The following is a 16430-nucleotide window of genomic DNA, read 5'->3' on the forward strand; positions in this document are numbered from 1 at the left end:
TAATTCCTTGCTTACCATCTGTGTAATCAAATATTACACTCCCGGAGGTGCAGAAGGGTGAGTCCCCTCTTCCCTCTGCTCGTGCTGGTTCAGCGTCTGCTGACGCCTCGCCACTTCCCTTCCCTTCGTGCACACCGTTTAACTGTAGCCAGGTGCTTTTTCCCCAGCTTCTTTCCTGTGTAAGTGCTATGCATGTGTGTCATTAGCTATTGCTGCACGCTTCTGGAGAAGCTGCCTATGGGCAGCCATGGTTTTATACCTTCAGTATTTTGAATCTTTGCACACTACTAACTTATTTTGGCATGGAAGCTGTGTGCTACACAACAGGTGAAGGGGAGTCATTTCTCTATTGTGTGATACCTTTTACCTCACCTCAGTTTGAAAATGTCGATGTCCGCTGTTCAGGGAGCAAAAGTTAGAAGATAATTGAACATATTTTCAATTTCTGTGAGCCTTCTTGGCTGCGCACCTTAGCCAGTGCACTCCACATGCAGCCCATCTTCACCAAACCATTGCCTTCTCCGGCACACCCCCACAATCTTGCGCATGTGTCTTCCACACACTGCCTCTGGGTCACCTCTTCTCCAAATCCAAAACCACCACCTCCTCACCATCAAAACTCAGTATCCTATGTATCAATCTAAAGGTGACGTCACCAAACTAAAAACACAATACAAATGAACAGGCAAATGTGCATACACAGAACAATAACCCATTGCTTCCAACCCCACAAATATCCCAAAATAAAACCCCACAATACCCATAGCTGTCTTCCTGTTTCAACTGGAACAAGGGAAACCACAATGAAACTCTCATAATTGGACTGCGCACGCTCATCGCCTCGCGTGCGATGCGCCCCTCACCAGGGGACCTTAACCAGCCAACTATCTTCCGCACCCAGGAACAATCTAGCTACCTCCTGCGGGGAAACATCATCCACTCACTGAACTAAAACGCTCAATTAGCAGGGAACCTCATCTACTCATTGATCTACAACGTCAATTCAAAGGAAATCCACACCGCCGTACATGAAATCGCCATCCAGCCCAACCAGCGCGGCACTCCGTCCTATACGTGGGGAGTCACCACCCCACACAATATGCTCATAAACACAAGAAGCGACCACTGCCACCGCTCCTGTCCCAACTACAATTCACGTGCCGATCACCACCAATGCGCCGAATTTTTGCGACAATGTACAATCTCCCACCACCCAATTTACAATGCCTCCCCCCAGACCCAAACAAAAGAACTTAACTGATCAACAATGCATCATAATACTTCCCCATGTTGCTGGTTCACTTACATTTCCTATGCTGCACTGGCACTTGCTCTGCTACTGGACACCCCCTCAAGGCGCTTCACCGGACCCCTTCTTCTGCAGGGCTCTCACCTGCCCTCAAGCGGGGTATTTCCAAGTGGCCCCCGATGCCTTTAGCCGGTTACGCGTTTTCCGGTGGTCTTCAGGTGCAGGCGAGGGTCCCACAGCTTTGTTGAGTTGGCGGCAGGGAGTGCAGTTCAATGCAGGGCAGGCAGGCAGTGCCCATTCCTCCATCTCTTACAATGAGCAATGAGCCTTACAGAGGGCACCAACTTGTTGGGGAGAAGCTGGACCCCCACCAGGGTTGTGGGGGGCCAGCAGCCATGGGAGACCCCAACACCTCACATTTGGCCCACGGGAATGCAACAGAGACCCAAGCAGGCAGCCACATGTTCCAAACTGCGTTTATTCTTGGGCAGCAAAAAAGAAAAAACAAACACTCAGAGCTTCGTGCAAATTGAAAGTCCAGGCGCCGTCTCCCCCGGGGATGGCTTGCAAGCCAGCTTTGTAACACACTGCAGACTGACCTCACAGAATTGGACCAGCTCCCAGAAACCTATCTCATCCTGCTATTGGCTACTAGGTAATAGGTTACCTATGTAGCCCTTATAGAGAGCCTGATAATTGGACATTAGAGGTTTGCGTCAGTGGGTTGGTTTAGCTGCGCCACCCACCATTACCTAACTCTGAAATTGTTGCAGTATGAATCTGTTCCCATCACCTTTTAGCTGATATTGATCATGTATATAATTTGTGTTTTCATTCTCTTTTTTTCTAAACATGTAAATGTTAGATTTTATGTTGAAAAATCAAGTTTTACTTGATTTAATCAACTTTCAATAAAATATATATATATATATATATATCAACAAATGAGTCAGAACAGCGAGTATGGAACTCAATTGGGCAGCAGATGATCCCCAATACAAAAACCACGGGATTAGGAGGAAAACATGTTCAGTGACAAATGCAAAACACTGTCTTTGAGCAGATTAAACTTAGACAGAGAAGAGGAGGATGGCAGTCACACGAGTTGGGGTAGAGCAATGTTAGACAAAGAAAGGGAGTCAGGCCATGAGATATAAGGGGAGGTTGCATGCCCCATTTTAGGGAGTCAAAAGCTGAATGAAGAAGTAAGAAGGTTGATTCTGGAACACCCTAAGGAAAGGACACCAGATCCTGCACCAAATCCAAAACTTCCCCGAAGACGATCATGTAGCGAGAGAGGAAAATCTTCACATTATGTGAGTATGTTAAGGTCGTTACCAGCACAAAGACAAATAGGGACAGCTAACCCTGCATTAGACAAACAAATAATGGGGTGCAAATATGAGATGGGTTTCTCACAGTTCCCATTGCTATAGAAGGGGGAGCAAGACTTGCATTATATTCCATTACCTCAGATGGATAAGGATAACTTAAAGTGCAAGTTACCTAGTTTGACTTCGGGGGCTGCAAATGGATATATGGATTAGAGAAAATGACAGGGGGAAACACACTGGCCATCAGAGACATAAAAGGTCTACTGGCAGCTATTCTTGGGGAGACATCTTACAACATTTGGGATATGCAAGTGTGACAGCACAAAATACAGCGCATGATGGAGAGTAATTTAATAATTGCAGGGCAGATGTTAAGAGGGCTCTCACGGTGCAATATCCTGATACATCCGATATGGGTGCAATTATGACACGTAAAATGAAAGAAGATGAGGACCCTATTGCTTATATTCAGGATTTTCAAGAGAGATGGCAGCTTGAGACGCGTGAACTGTTGGAAAAAACAGTAGCGCTATTCTATGATATTTTGTGTCAGGGGTTGCCAGAACAGGTACAGAGACAAATGGAGAAAAAAAACAAGTAGGAAAAGAGAAGCTGTGAGCTGAGATACAGGTTAACTATTGTGCATCATTGTTGGTCATTACAAGAGAAAAACAAAAAGAAAGAAGAGGACAGAAAAACCGAGGAAGCTAAGTTACTTCAGCAAAAAATTGTGAAAATCTGCTCTAGAAGGGGCAGTATTGACAAGTGGAGAAGCAGTAGGAATGCAAGAAATAATGGAGGTGTCACAGATGAATAATGTACACCAAATAGATCAAGTTGGATATGGGTTTTGCACATGAGGTGGAAGTGGAGTCTTTAGAGGAAGCGGAGGTGGATTTCAGAACGCCCAAGGTGGATTTAAACATTCCCATGGTGGAAGTCAGAATATGCAGGGAGAATATAATGGAGGGTTGGTCAGAGGGCCACCCCCAGTATGTTTGTACTGTGGGGTGACAGGGCATATTGGGTGTGCATGTAGAAGCTGAGGAAACGCGCAACAATATGGACAACCTTTAAGAGGGGGGACGGCTTATCCACTACCGTACAGCACACAAACACGAGAGGGCTTTGCCCAGGATCACACATCCTAATAGACACAGGTGTTGCAAGCACAGCAGGCACAGCATCAGGGGCCCGTGCAAATACACACACCACAAGGACAATTGCAACAAGCACATATGCAAACACAACAGAATGTGAACACAGGACAAATATTAACACAAAGGATAGGGATTGTCACTGTGGTAGGAGGGAACTCTTTCACAGGGACACAGATGCATTTTTACCTTACATAGGACAGCTCACAGGGTGACTTGATGTGTTCAGTACTATCAGTAACACCAGACCCGCAAGAAGAACCAAAGGTCAATGTGATGATTGGAGGCAAATCTTTTTCTTTTCTTCTAGACACGGGTACGACTCGCTCTTGTATATGGGAGGATACATACCCAATGTCAGGTATTGCCATGAATGCACAAGGGTTCTCTGGAGCTTCAAATGTAGTTTGTTTTACTGACAAACTGCCTGTTTTTATAGTGGCATGTAGCATGTCTGTTCCCTTGTTATTTTCATGACAAACGGCAGTTAATATTTTGGGTAATGATTTGATGACGAAACCTAACATGACAATTTCATTCACTGATCAATGAATAGTGTGCTCCACTCCAGAAAAGTACTATTTAAATGTAGGAGAGTTTATACTGGCATTTACAGGGCAAGTGGTTCTTCGAGGAGTCCCAGTAAATCCGGAAGTCGTCATGTCTGTAGTGAGCATTTTATTAACATGGCTATCCGGATTAGTAGGGATGATTGTGACCACAAGCCCCTATGGATGAGGAAAAAGGACAGACTATTCCTATAGAATTGGACGCAGCTACAGTACAGGAAGAAATAGCAATGCATGAAGGAGTAGATGATGAAGGAAGACAATGGAGGACAGTCATTGCTCTTGAGGAGGGACACAGATTGACTGACATGACAGATGAATATATGTTCAGAGATGAACGTATAGATGATGAGGTAGTTTTTTTAAGCATTACATATTGGATATAAATTGAGAAAAGTGAAGTCCCACAGTGAATGGTAATAATGCGGCAATGCCCAGCGTTCTTTCAGGAAGACCTAGAAAAGGGGCCAAGTGTCCTGTGGACTACGGGCCCACATGATGTAGGCCTATTGAAGGGAATAGGAGAGGTTAAAATAAAACTAAAAACAGGAGAAATTTTACCCGAGCAAAACAGTATCCTATGCCTCAAGAAGCTGATGAAGGCATATGTAAAACTATTTCATGAATCAGGTAATCCTAGTGCCATCGGAATCCCTGTGCAATTGCAATGTTTCCGATTAAGAAATCTAAACTGGAAGTTGAGATTTACCAGGACGTGTGCCCTCTTAATCGGATTATAGAAGCAGAGTTTCCATTTATTCCGAATCCTGTGACAATATGCATCGCAGTTGAAGCTAAATACTTTACAGTGATCGATTTGAAAAAATGTTTTTCTCGATCCCGTTGCACAAAGACTCACAAGACCTTATTTCCTTTACGTTTAGGTAAAAGAGACTAAAACATACTTGTTTACCTCAAGGGTATTGTGAGTCCCGGTTGATCTTTAACAGCTTCCTACAGATGGATTTAGGCAACATTGAACTCAAGAGTGTGGTTATTCAGTATGTAGAGGACATATTAATCTGTAGTGAAACAGAGGATGAAAGTAGACAAGACTGTCCAGTTAATGACTATATTGCCAAACAAGGGATACAAGGTAGATAAGGAGAAATTACAGTATTGTCAGGAAGGGGTGTTGCACATACGCCAATTAATTTCACATGAAGGAAAGGAAGTGACACCTGAAAGAGCTAAGGCTATCATGAAGACACCAAAGCCAAATACAGTGAGGCAAATGCAGCAATTTCTGAGTTTATACAATTATTGCAGCACCTGGGTGTTCAATTATAGCACATATACAACACCGTTGCTGCAAACACTTAAGAAAGCACGAGTTGGTAAGGAAAAGATAGAATGGACTGAATAAATGGAGGAATGATTTGAGGAATTAAAAAGGGCAAACTGTACAGCTCTATATTTGGGAATATTGAGAGACCTCAGGATGTTACATTCTCTGAACCCTGGGGATCCCTTTCTCAGGTGGCCACAGCACGGCCATTGCCGTTGCATCCAGACCCGGAAGGTGGACGAGTGTGGGAGGATCACCTGAGTAAGAGTCCTCGGGGAGTAGGATAGAGGCACCCGATGACAAGACGCGAAACACCCTTCCTTTTGACACCTTTTCCCCATCCTACACAGTAGGGTATCTAGAAAGGCAACCCCTCCCTTTTCCAACACAGACACTTTCTCACAGACAACTGACCATGAATCACAATGGATTAATACCTCCCTACCCGACATTCCGTCTGTTACTATATACCATTTCCGAACCCATACCATTACCCGCCCGCCCCCCCAATTCCAACAGATACCAAACTGGAAGCAAAACAGGAGAACCGGCAGAAGGAAAATACATATGCCAGCCAGTGCCCCACAACAACCCATTTATACCCAACACGAAAGGCACCCCCTTCACCCTGACAAAAACCCCCATGGATTTTGCAGTATTATTTCCCATAATCCATCCACACTGGTTTTCCCTAAAACCACTTGAACATGGCGAAGAGTGATTGGGAGAATAAGGAATGCCCATAGGAATCCCTGGGCCATTAACTCCTACGGATGACCACCATGGTGTCTTGCTAACGAGGACATTCAGGGTCAGGCATTCCCTTCCAGCCACTCACACATGGATCCATTCACTACTCCAAGGAAGTATACAATCCGGGCAGTATGTTGGAAGGGGCGGGAAGCCAGAGGAAGACCAGAAGAGCTGCAAAGACCCTGGGAGACCTGGAGAAGACCACTCACACTGGCCATGTGGGTCCAGAGGAGACTGTACTGTGGCGAAGGAGCTGTACCTCAAGAAGCCAAATCCAGGGGCAGCTGGGGTTGGCTAGCAGTACCCACAGCAAGACTCCTCTGCTGGGCAAGTCAGGTGAACCCAGGTCTCTGAGGGTCAGCAGAAGAGGCCCTGGCCGTTTTGGGGAGCTGAGAAGTGGGAGCAAAATCCAGGCTGTGCATTCGGGGGCTGGAAGTCCCAAACCCCTTTAAGAAAACTGTGAAATGTAAGAAGAGACTTGAGCCTGGCGAAGGGAAGTCTTCTTTGTGAACTTTTGGGTCATAAGAGGTGTCCAAGCCCGGCAGAAGGAGATACCTTGTGAACTTTTGGAGAAGGGCTCAAGCCCGGAAGAGGGAGGCCCTTTGTCAACTTTTAAGAATAGTCCAAGCCCGGAAGAGGGAGGCTCTTTGTCAACTTTTAAGAATAGTCCAAGCCTGAAGGAGGGAGGCCCTTTTGAACCCTGCAGGGGCCCAAGCCCAACAGAGGGAGACCCTTGTGAACTTTGTGAGTAAAAGAGGTACCAGAGCTTGAGCGGTCCGGCGCCACATGGTGCTCATTCAAAGGTCTCTAGCTGGTGCCCCTCTCCTGAATATGGAAAGTGATAGAACTGAGATTTTTGAAACTAGAGAGAACCTAGGGAGTTTGATGTGAGATATCAAAGTGGTCATACGAGGGTCAGGCCCAATACCTTGTACAGTCTTTGACACGTTGTGGGGCTGAGGCCTGGACTTAGGTAAAGGGATTAACTTAAAGGCTCTAGAATGGCTTTTTGTTGAAATGTGAGCTGTGGCAAATGTCAACCCGAAGGAGGGATGTCAAGAGAAAGCTAGGGGTTGGGAACCCCCATTTGCTGATAAGATTTAGAAATTGTGAACTGTGGAAAGCATAAACCCGACTGAGGGATGTCCACAGCGAGTTGTTGGTCTGAGCCCGAATGAGGGAGGATGATTGAGGGAAGGATCAGAGCCCAGTTGAGGGGGATCCCAAGGTGAAGAGTAATCACCAGATGTGAAGGTTACCAGAAGGAACTGTGTGTTTTGTTGTTTATTATATATTAGGCCGTCTAAAGCAAAAGACTTTGCATGAAAGTGACTTGGACACAGAAGGTCCTAATACAGAGAAACGGAACTGTAGCCACGTGCTGGACAAGCCCAGGAGTGAGTTGTGCTCAAGAGTCCCACCTTGCCCAGTGCTTTAAACATGCGGAAGCGAGACCCCAGCCATACCATCCTGACTTATTATTTTTTGAAGACTTCCTTATTTTCTTGTGAACACTATTCCACACTCTTTTGTAGCATAGCGTTAAGGATTGGCAATAGGTTTTCTTAGTATAAGCCCTTTTATTTGACAAGACTCCTCTAGGACTTATTATTATGATTCGATGGTCATAGCTTGCTCCCATCTTAGATTGAGGTTTAGATTAGGTGTTTATCTCACCGATTTTACTTGTGAATCCTTGAGCTGTGATCAATTGAGTCTGTCTTACTTTGATACCATGCCTTCCTTACAGAATCCTCAATAATAGTGAGTAATTGTATTTGTTTGAAAACATATGGGTCTTTAATGACAGCAGTGCTCACACAAAGAACAACACTAGGGCGTTAGACCCAGTTATGAGAGGACATTTGCATGCAACCAATCGTTGGATGCTGCCGCAATTGAGAAGTCCACAAGTATTACCAGGGGCTGTGCCATGACGTTGTACATGGAGCACGCCTTACTTGCCATTTTAGAGAAACCCAAAGGTACATTGATGACACAAATAGCTTCTGATCATGAAATGATGATTTGTAATCCAGCGATTAAAATTGTAAGGTGTAAAATAGTGAACCCAGCAAAGTTTTTAGCTGATCCTGTAAAAGAAGGTGATCATGTGCATGACTCTGCTAATACTGTTGAGTTCTATGATGATACACCCCATGTGAAAGAAAATGCTCTACGGGGGCAGATTCTCTTTATTGATGATTTTTTGAAAATTGACTAAACTAGTGGTGAGCAGCATTCCGGATCTGCAGTTGTAAGAATTTGAGGTAATGGTGAGCACAAGACTACCATCTAATTTTTCAGCAAAAGCAGCAGAATTATTAGTGCTTATTGTTGAGCTCCAGAAACACAAATATCAGGTAGTGACGGTGTACAGTGACTCAGCCTATGTGACATCAACTGTACATGCAGGACCTGTCATACTGGAAAAGGAGGGGTTCTCTTCACACAAACAACACTCCAGTGCAGCATGCATCTTTATTGGACAGGCTCATTAAGGCACTACAACTCCAAGTAGCCATAGCGGTCGTAAAATGCACAGCGCATACTAAACAAACAGACTTTATCTCTCGCTGAATAGATGACACAGATTTGGAAGCCAAAAGGGTTGTGTATTCTTCAAAACTCAAAATTTCAGATACTGAGAATTTTAAAGAAATATTGAATATAAGCATGCTAGCAAGAGATGAGTTTTATATGTTGTCAATTACAAAACTAATAGAGATTCAGGGAAGTGTCCCACAAGAATAGCAGTAGCTATGGAAATGAAGGGGGTGTTTGTTATCCCACACGGAAGCAATATGGAGACAGGCCAGCACTGGAAAGCCAGTGATGCCAGCGGCATTGTTGAAAGTCATACTCGAGCAGTTGCATTACCCCACGCATATAACCAGAGAAAGTCTTGCTGCCACAATTGCAGAAGACTGGTGTGATCCCAATCCATTAGAACACATTGCAGTTCATTATGAATTGCATTGTGTGTCAGACGTTTACAGCTGGGAATTCACTAAGAACAATCAGAGGAGTAATACCTCGACTGAATGGTCCATTTCAACATTTGCATATCGATTACATCGCTATGCTGCAGACATGTAATGGATACAGATATCTATTAGTGGTGCTGTGTCCCTTTTCTGGGTGGATCGAAGCTGGTCCTTGTACACACCCTGATGCCTCTTGCGCAGTGAAGTTTCTAATGCATGAAGTATTTCCAAGATGGGGTGTGTGAAGTATTAAGGTCCGATAATGGGCATAATTTGTCAATGAGCAATTTGAACAAAAAACAACTTCTTTTGAGTATAAAACATATGTTTTCTTCTGCTTCTCATCCACAAGAAAACAGGGTATGTGAGAGACTCAATGGCCTACTAAAAGAAAGGATAGCCAAAATCAGATTATTTTGAAAAATCGATGGCTATATGGCCTACCCTTAGTGTTGCATGCCCTTCAAAATAATACAGGTTCAGACCATCATTTTATGCCGTGTGAGTTACTGATAGGATGTTGCATGAGGACACCTCTCACACTGCCTTCTAGAGTCAGGAGTGATGAAATGCACACTTATTTGACATGTAGGACTGCCAGTTTTTCTTTCATTGCAGATCAAGTCACACATCGGAGGGAGGGGAAGAGGAACATGGAAGAGGACGACCGAGTAACCAAACCAATCAAATTATTGCTGTAACCGAAGTTGCATGTTGGTTGGAGACCAAGTGCTTACAATGAATATTACTCTTAAATGGCATGAACTGAGAATAATGGTCCTTTTTGTGTTGATGAAGATTCCCCTGCTGCAGTTAGAGCATCAGGAAGAAGAGAGCGTGGTTACATGTGGGTGATGTGTAAGACTGCAAAGGCGATACCCTCCCTGCAGCACCTGTTTACCAAACAGCAAGACAAGAAGGAGAATTGCTGTATGTGCAGACTTGATCAATGACCAAGAAAAAGGACTATAAAACAGTGTGCGGTTAACACACATTTATTTTGGACTGTAATTCATTGGACAAACCTAAATAAGTTGCAGCAGGAAGTGCATGGACTTGCAGAGAATTCCAGGGGCTAAACATTTGTTCTAGAGATTCTTTAAATAAATAAAAATGACATCAATATTCTGCCTAAACATCAGTTCTAGATTAGAAATTGGAAGAGAATTCAAAATTCAGATTCAATTTTACGAAACTTTCTATTTTAAAAATAATATATGTTACCAACGATACACATCAGATTGTAGATGCAACTTTTGTGTTTATACTTCAGTCATACCCTACTCTCATTAGAAGACATGTTAATATTCACACCTTTCTCTGTTACCCAAAAAAAGGTCCAGTTATAAGAAGACTTCTCATTGTGATAATTGAGCAGATTGTGCAATTACGAATGTAAATTGATCATGTATATTAAAATGATGCAGGAAGAAGATAATGTGATTATAGAGCACGAGTTCAATGAGTATTGATATGGCACACCAAATGTTTTTCTAGACTTTTGTGCTTAATATATATATGTATTTCTTTTTCTTCCTGTATCTTAGGTTTTGAAGTCTTTATTATCTTAATGGTCCGGTTGAAAACATGACACCTGTGATTTTTCCTAGTATGAGTACAAATGATGATAATTTCTTTGACCTCTTTGGCCACGTCAGGTGACATAAGAGATGCAAAAGAAGATTACCCCAGCATATATACCTACTTTGATAATATGGCTCACTTTGGGAATAACATGTGTTACACATTACAAAGTTGGGAGATCGAGCAGCGGCTACATCTGCGCTCTCATCCGCTATGCAATGAGTACAGTGAGAACCTTTATTTCAAAAGAGATGTCAACGCAAGATGTGAAGTGCCTTTGTCATCTATCAGCATACACTACCAGAGGACAGTTTCAATGGAACTGGGCAACCTTGCGATGGAGATCAAGACAGACATTTCTATAGCAGGATGATTATATCAAGACAACACAAATGGAAAAGGAGCCTTGATGGACAGATAAGATGCTTGCCTATCCTTCTACAGGACAAGACAAGGTGATTGTTGAAGAAATTAAGAGGATGAATTTCTCTGAGATAACGGAAAGGGCTGGAGGAAAGGGCTGGCATGCCTGGATGCAGGGATCGTTAACAGCTGCTAATCTATAGACGAGTGAGTACGACCAAAGGATGGGAAGATGGAATGATGAGCTGTGCATGTCATCTGCTTTCGGAGCAAGGGAAAAAATCGAGTTGGGCAGACTAAAGGGTGCAAAAATGTAATTGATGTTCGAGGAATGAGGAGACAGACGGATGCATGAAAGGATTGATATTGGGCCTGCGTATCTAGAGCATATCTGAAACTGCCCAGGAATGGGGGTGGAGTGTATTCCTTGATATATGTCCATATTCCAGCATTGTTGATTCCTCTGGGTGATCTGAACATTGAAGGAATTCCAAAAGTGGATGAGCACCTGAGAAATAAAAGGTCACTCTGGCGGATAAGGCGAGAGAATGGAGAGAGAATTATTTCTCACACAAATCACTAAAGGCTTATGAAGAGATTTCTGATGAGCACAAGTTGTTCGGCAAGACTGCAATGATGCTGACATCTATGTTCATGCCTGGAATTCAAACACTGGTGAATGCCAAATGGCTACAGTTTACTAGATGGGAGCTACTGCAAACAATCAATGCCTCTATAAAAGGATTTAACGTCATAAAAGAAGAGCTGCGGGCCATAAGGTCTATTACCCTCCAGAATAGGTGGATGTATACAATTTGGCCCTGGCACAATTGTTTGCGGCCAAATTGACCATGGTCAATGTGGCCACTAAGACAATTTTGCTGCAGCCAAATCTGCCCAAACTTTAACCCCCCATGGCCATCAACATCCCCCCACCCAGCCCCTACTTGCCTTTTCATGTCTGGTTTTCTTCTGACCCTGCAGTGTCAGTTCCGTCCCTTCTATGTGTGTCAGATATGACTTTGCAGGGTCCCCTTTTATTATTTTTTCTCGCCGCCTCCAAACCTCCAGAAGTGGGGGACACCCCCATTACCTCCAGAGGCCATCACTACCAAACATGGGGGGCGGAGGACACCCCCAGATAATCCGCTCCCCATGTTTAGTAGTGATTATCCCATTTGATCGTTTAGAATCGTTTGAATGGTACTGGCTGAATTCGGCCAGATCTACCATACAATCAATTCTAAATGATCAAATTGGGTACTTCTGAAAAGTTATGTCCTTGACATGATTACAGCAATGGAAGGAAGTGTTTGCACCAATATCATACCATCATGTTTTACATTCATACCATCTCTCAATGGTGAGAACGGAACTTTAATGGATGATATAACAATGTTGACAGACCTACACGTAAAATGGAAGAAGAGACAGAGGCCATTGGAGATGACAGTTGATTCTCACTCCTGTTTTCATGGATTCCATATTGGATGGCAAATCTATTCAAGTTCCTTGGATTAATATTGGTGATATATAATGTTTGGATTCTGTATTATAAGGATACTAATTGGACAATGCCAGACAACAGGAAAGGAAGTAGTGGGAATGAAGCTCATTATTGATGCAAAGGATGAACCAGAAGGCAATGTGCAGACCGATCATGCCATTAGCGATCGTATTAAAGCAAGTATTGTTGCACCTGAAACAACATAATTCAGGTATTTAAAGGATCATAAGAATTACGTGGGAAGTTGGGTCTTCTGTACCCCAAGTGGAAAATGCAATTACATGACCTGAAATGAGGATGAACACATTAAATATGTGGGCACCCTAAGGGGGGAGATGAAGATATTGATACCCAAGAAACCCTTCTTCAAGAGAAGATACAAAGATGCAGGAAAACCTGAAGAGGTGGTTGAGGACTCAACCAGAGTGTGAATTGTAGAGGAGCATTCGTATAAATCAGCAGGAGATCCTGCACCCTACCTCCTTTGTATTGGAGACATGAGACCATGCCCTGTCTGACACCAGCTATCATACCAATACTGCAGTGAGTATTTGGCAGGAGATATCAATTGAGACAACTGTATTGAATGTACCCACAAGGTGATGACAGCCTGCAGGACGACATACCTGAGGAAAAATGAGAACTAACTAAGAACACTGACTGATGACATCACAAGAAAGTGTGCACGGTGTCCTGAGCAACGGAATGAAGATGATGTATTGATCTCAGAGAAGAAATAACAAAGTAACTAATAAAGTGAACCTTGAAAGTGTAAAAGAAGAGGTTTACATAGTAGAAAAGCTCTGCAGAAATCAGAAGCATGAAGAATGTACAGAAGCTGAAATGTAAGATAGATCAGGTCATCGTATAGTCTAGCTACAAGTACTAAATAAAATGCAGGCAAAGCCACCATTGTAAAGGAACTAGACATTGGTATCATGACATAAATAAGACAAAACCATGAGAGGGGAATGAAATGATGTGTCACAATAGAATAACAGGTTGCTGAAGTTGCATACCAAGGCTGTCTGGCCTGAAGTCAAGATCCTAGAAATTGAGGTCAGTTATCTATGCTAACGAATAACATGTTTGCAGAGAATTAATCCTCTCACGTTAAGGTGCAAGAAAGAACAAAAAGGAAGCCAAGTTTTAATTCATTTAAAGCATTTAAAAACTGCAGATTAAACCAAATTGTGGTCTCTTGTCATGTGAGCCAAGGAAGTAAATAGAGTTTGAATTTTGAGATCCAGAAGTGATCGTGAGTGTGCTCATTCCCATGCATTCCCAGGATGAGAAAAACCTGCAAGGCCAAGTACAAAGACAACTTCATGGCAGAAGGCATGGGTGATGAGAGATGCTGGGCTAATTGAGTGGTGACGTAGTTTCATGTCCTATCTCCCTGGACCTGGGACTTGGCTTATGTGTTGCTAAGTAATCCAAATGTTCCAGACATGGCACAAATGTGCCAAACAAAGTGAATTAGTCTGTATAATGGAGGACCTTATAGTTTGAAAAAGCCGCAGTGTAACTGATTTGTCTTAAAATGACACGTATGAAGAGGTAGGCATAAGTTGTCCACCTGATAAAGGACAGCCAATCCTAGCTCCTGTGTGATTGTATTTCTAGATGAGTCCCTTAAACAATCCTGACCATTGATAGGTTTTTCATTATTGCCGCATAGTATGATGTCACTCTGACACATAATGAAGTATATCAATTGTATTTTTAGTGAAAATCATTGAGAGACTGAGCGTACGTCCGTTGATGTCTATTGTAACATCCCTGTTTTTGATGATTGTTAATAAAGCAGTAACTTGGCATCTTCTTGAGTTTTTCCAGTTATTTGGAGTTAGAATTTTTCTGATGTACTCCCATCCAGTAACAGATCCATGTTCCAAGGGCCATATGCTCAATACAGTTAGGTGTTTTGGGTTTTCAGTCCCCACGCCTTTCCAATCCTGTTATGAAACCAGTCAGGATACACTGGTGTACACAATTTTGTGCGGGGTAACCATAGTGGGGGCTAGGACCCATGAAAGATATGGGTATTTCCATGTTGAGTGGAAGCAGTTATCAAGTGCATTGCAGAAGAGGTTTATGGGGACAGTGAGAGGTTGCGGAGGAGGTGGTTTAGATGAAGGAAAACAAGGTGGCTAAAATACAAAAAAGGGGCAGAGGTTAGAAGAAGATATCCAGGAGAGGTTGACTGTAAACCAATCCGTTTTTAAGCTATAGAGTTACCATAGTGAGACCATAGTGTCCATGTTTTTACAATAGTCAACTATGAACAAAGTCCAAGGTTGACCATGGGTAATGCGGTAGGACAAAAGAAGGAGGCTGACAAAGAGGTGGCATTTTTATTTGTGGTTCTATTCAAATAATAAAAAAGGCCCATCGATCCCTAACAAAACTGGTTTTCCCTATCTAACATAAATCAAACTAGGCAGCTCATCATTATTGAGGTAGTCCAATCAAATTAATCCGTCCCCCGTCCAAAAAATGACTCCAAGCTAACGCTACCACTAAGGGTTGTATCAACCAACAAAACAAAAAAAGTTTCCAGGATAAAGACTCCCGTCTCCTGGATGGGCCTTTTCATCATTACTTATCTATAATGAGATCATTCCTAGTGATGTGGTTAATGTGTTCCTTTAATTCCGGAAAGGGACTCTTCCATCTTCTCTCAGATATCCCCTGTCTTGACTCATTTAGAGTTACTTCTTTCCCCACTCGAGGGTCTTGGCCTCTACTGGATTTATTTTGCATCAATATCTCTCATTGCTACTTGTCTCTCATTCCATGGAAACTTCGGTCCCTTTTATCAATTTGTTATCTTCTAAGCACTTCCCCTTATGGAATAAAACATGTAGGTTCTTCTGCTTATCTTCGCTTACGCCTTGGTCTTTCCAACCAATGAGACAGGTACTATCAATATTTTGACTACCTTCACTATCTTTATTAAAGTTTTGCAATCACTTGGACAAGCCTGAGAAGACCCTCAGTATTTGTTCTGTATTCTGCTTTTTTCACAGTTATTGGGACGAGTATGACACATCTCTCAGTATTTATTATATACTCTCCTGCTTTTATAGTTACTGGGATGAGTGTGATCAGTTCTTTGGTAATCATTATATTTTTTGCTGCTGTCACAGATACTGTGACGAGTATGATGATTCTCTTGGTATTCGTTGTACTTGTTACTATTACAGTTACTGGGCCGTGTATGATTAAGCTCTTGGAATTTGTGATACTCTATGCTGTTTAGAGTCTTCCTGTGGCCCTTCCCAGGTCTCCCACCATTCCCTTTACCTCTATCTTGTCGGTTTGGTGTCAACAGTTCTTCCTGTGGGGTCGGGATCACGCTGTGTTGATAAACACTCCAGCACCTTGTTTTCATCTGCTGCTTCATTCTCCGCACCTCGCAGAGTATTCTGCTGGATGGTCTCACCGTTGTTGTTGGACCATACCGTCTACCACCTTAAGGTCATGCCACCACCTGGCAATACTTACCACATACACAAGTCGACCCTCTGATGGCTCCTGGACTGGAGGTTCAAACTTCCCAGGCTTCTGCTGCTAGGTGAACATGACTCTCTAATGCAAGTCTTGCTTTATTTTTATGCAAACCAGCGGAGGATC

Source organism: Ambystoma mexicanum, chromosome 2q (genome assembly GCF_040938575.1).
Source record: "Ambystoma mexicanum isolate Mex_15411 chromosome 2q, UKY_AmexF1_1, whole genome shotgun sequence".
Taxonomy (NCBI): Eukaryota; Metazoa; Chordata; class Amphibia; order Caudata; family Ambystomatidae; genus Ambystoma; species Ambystoma mexicanum.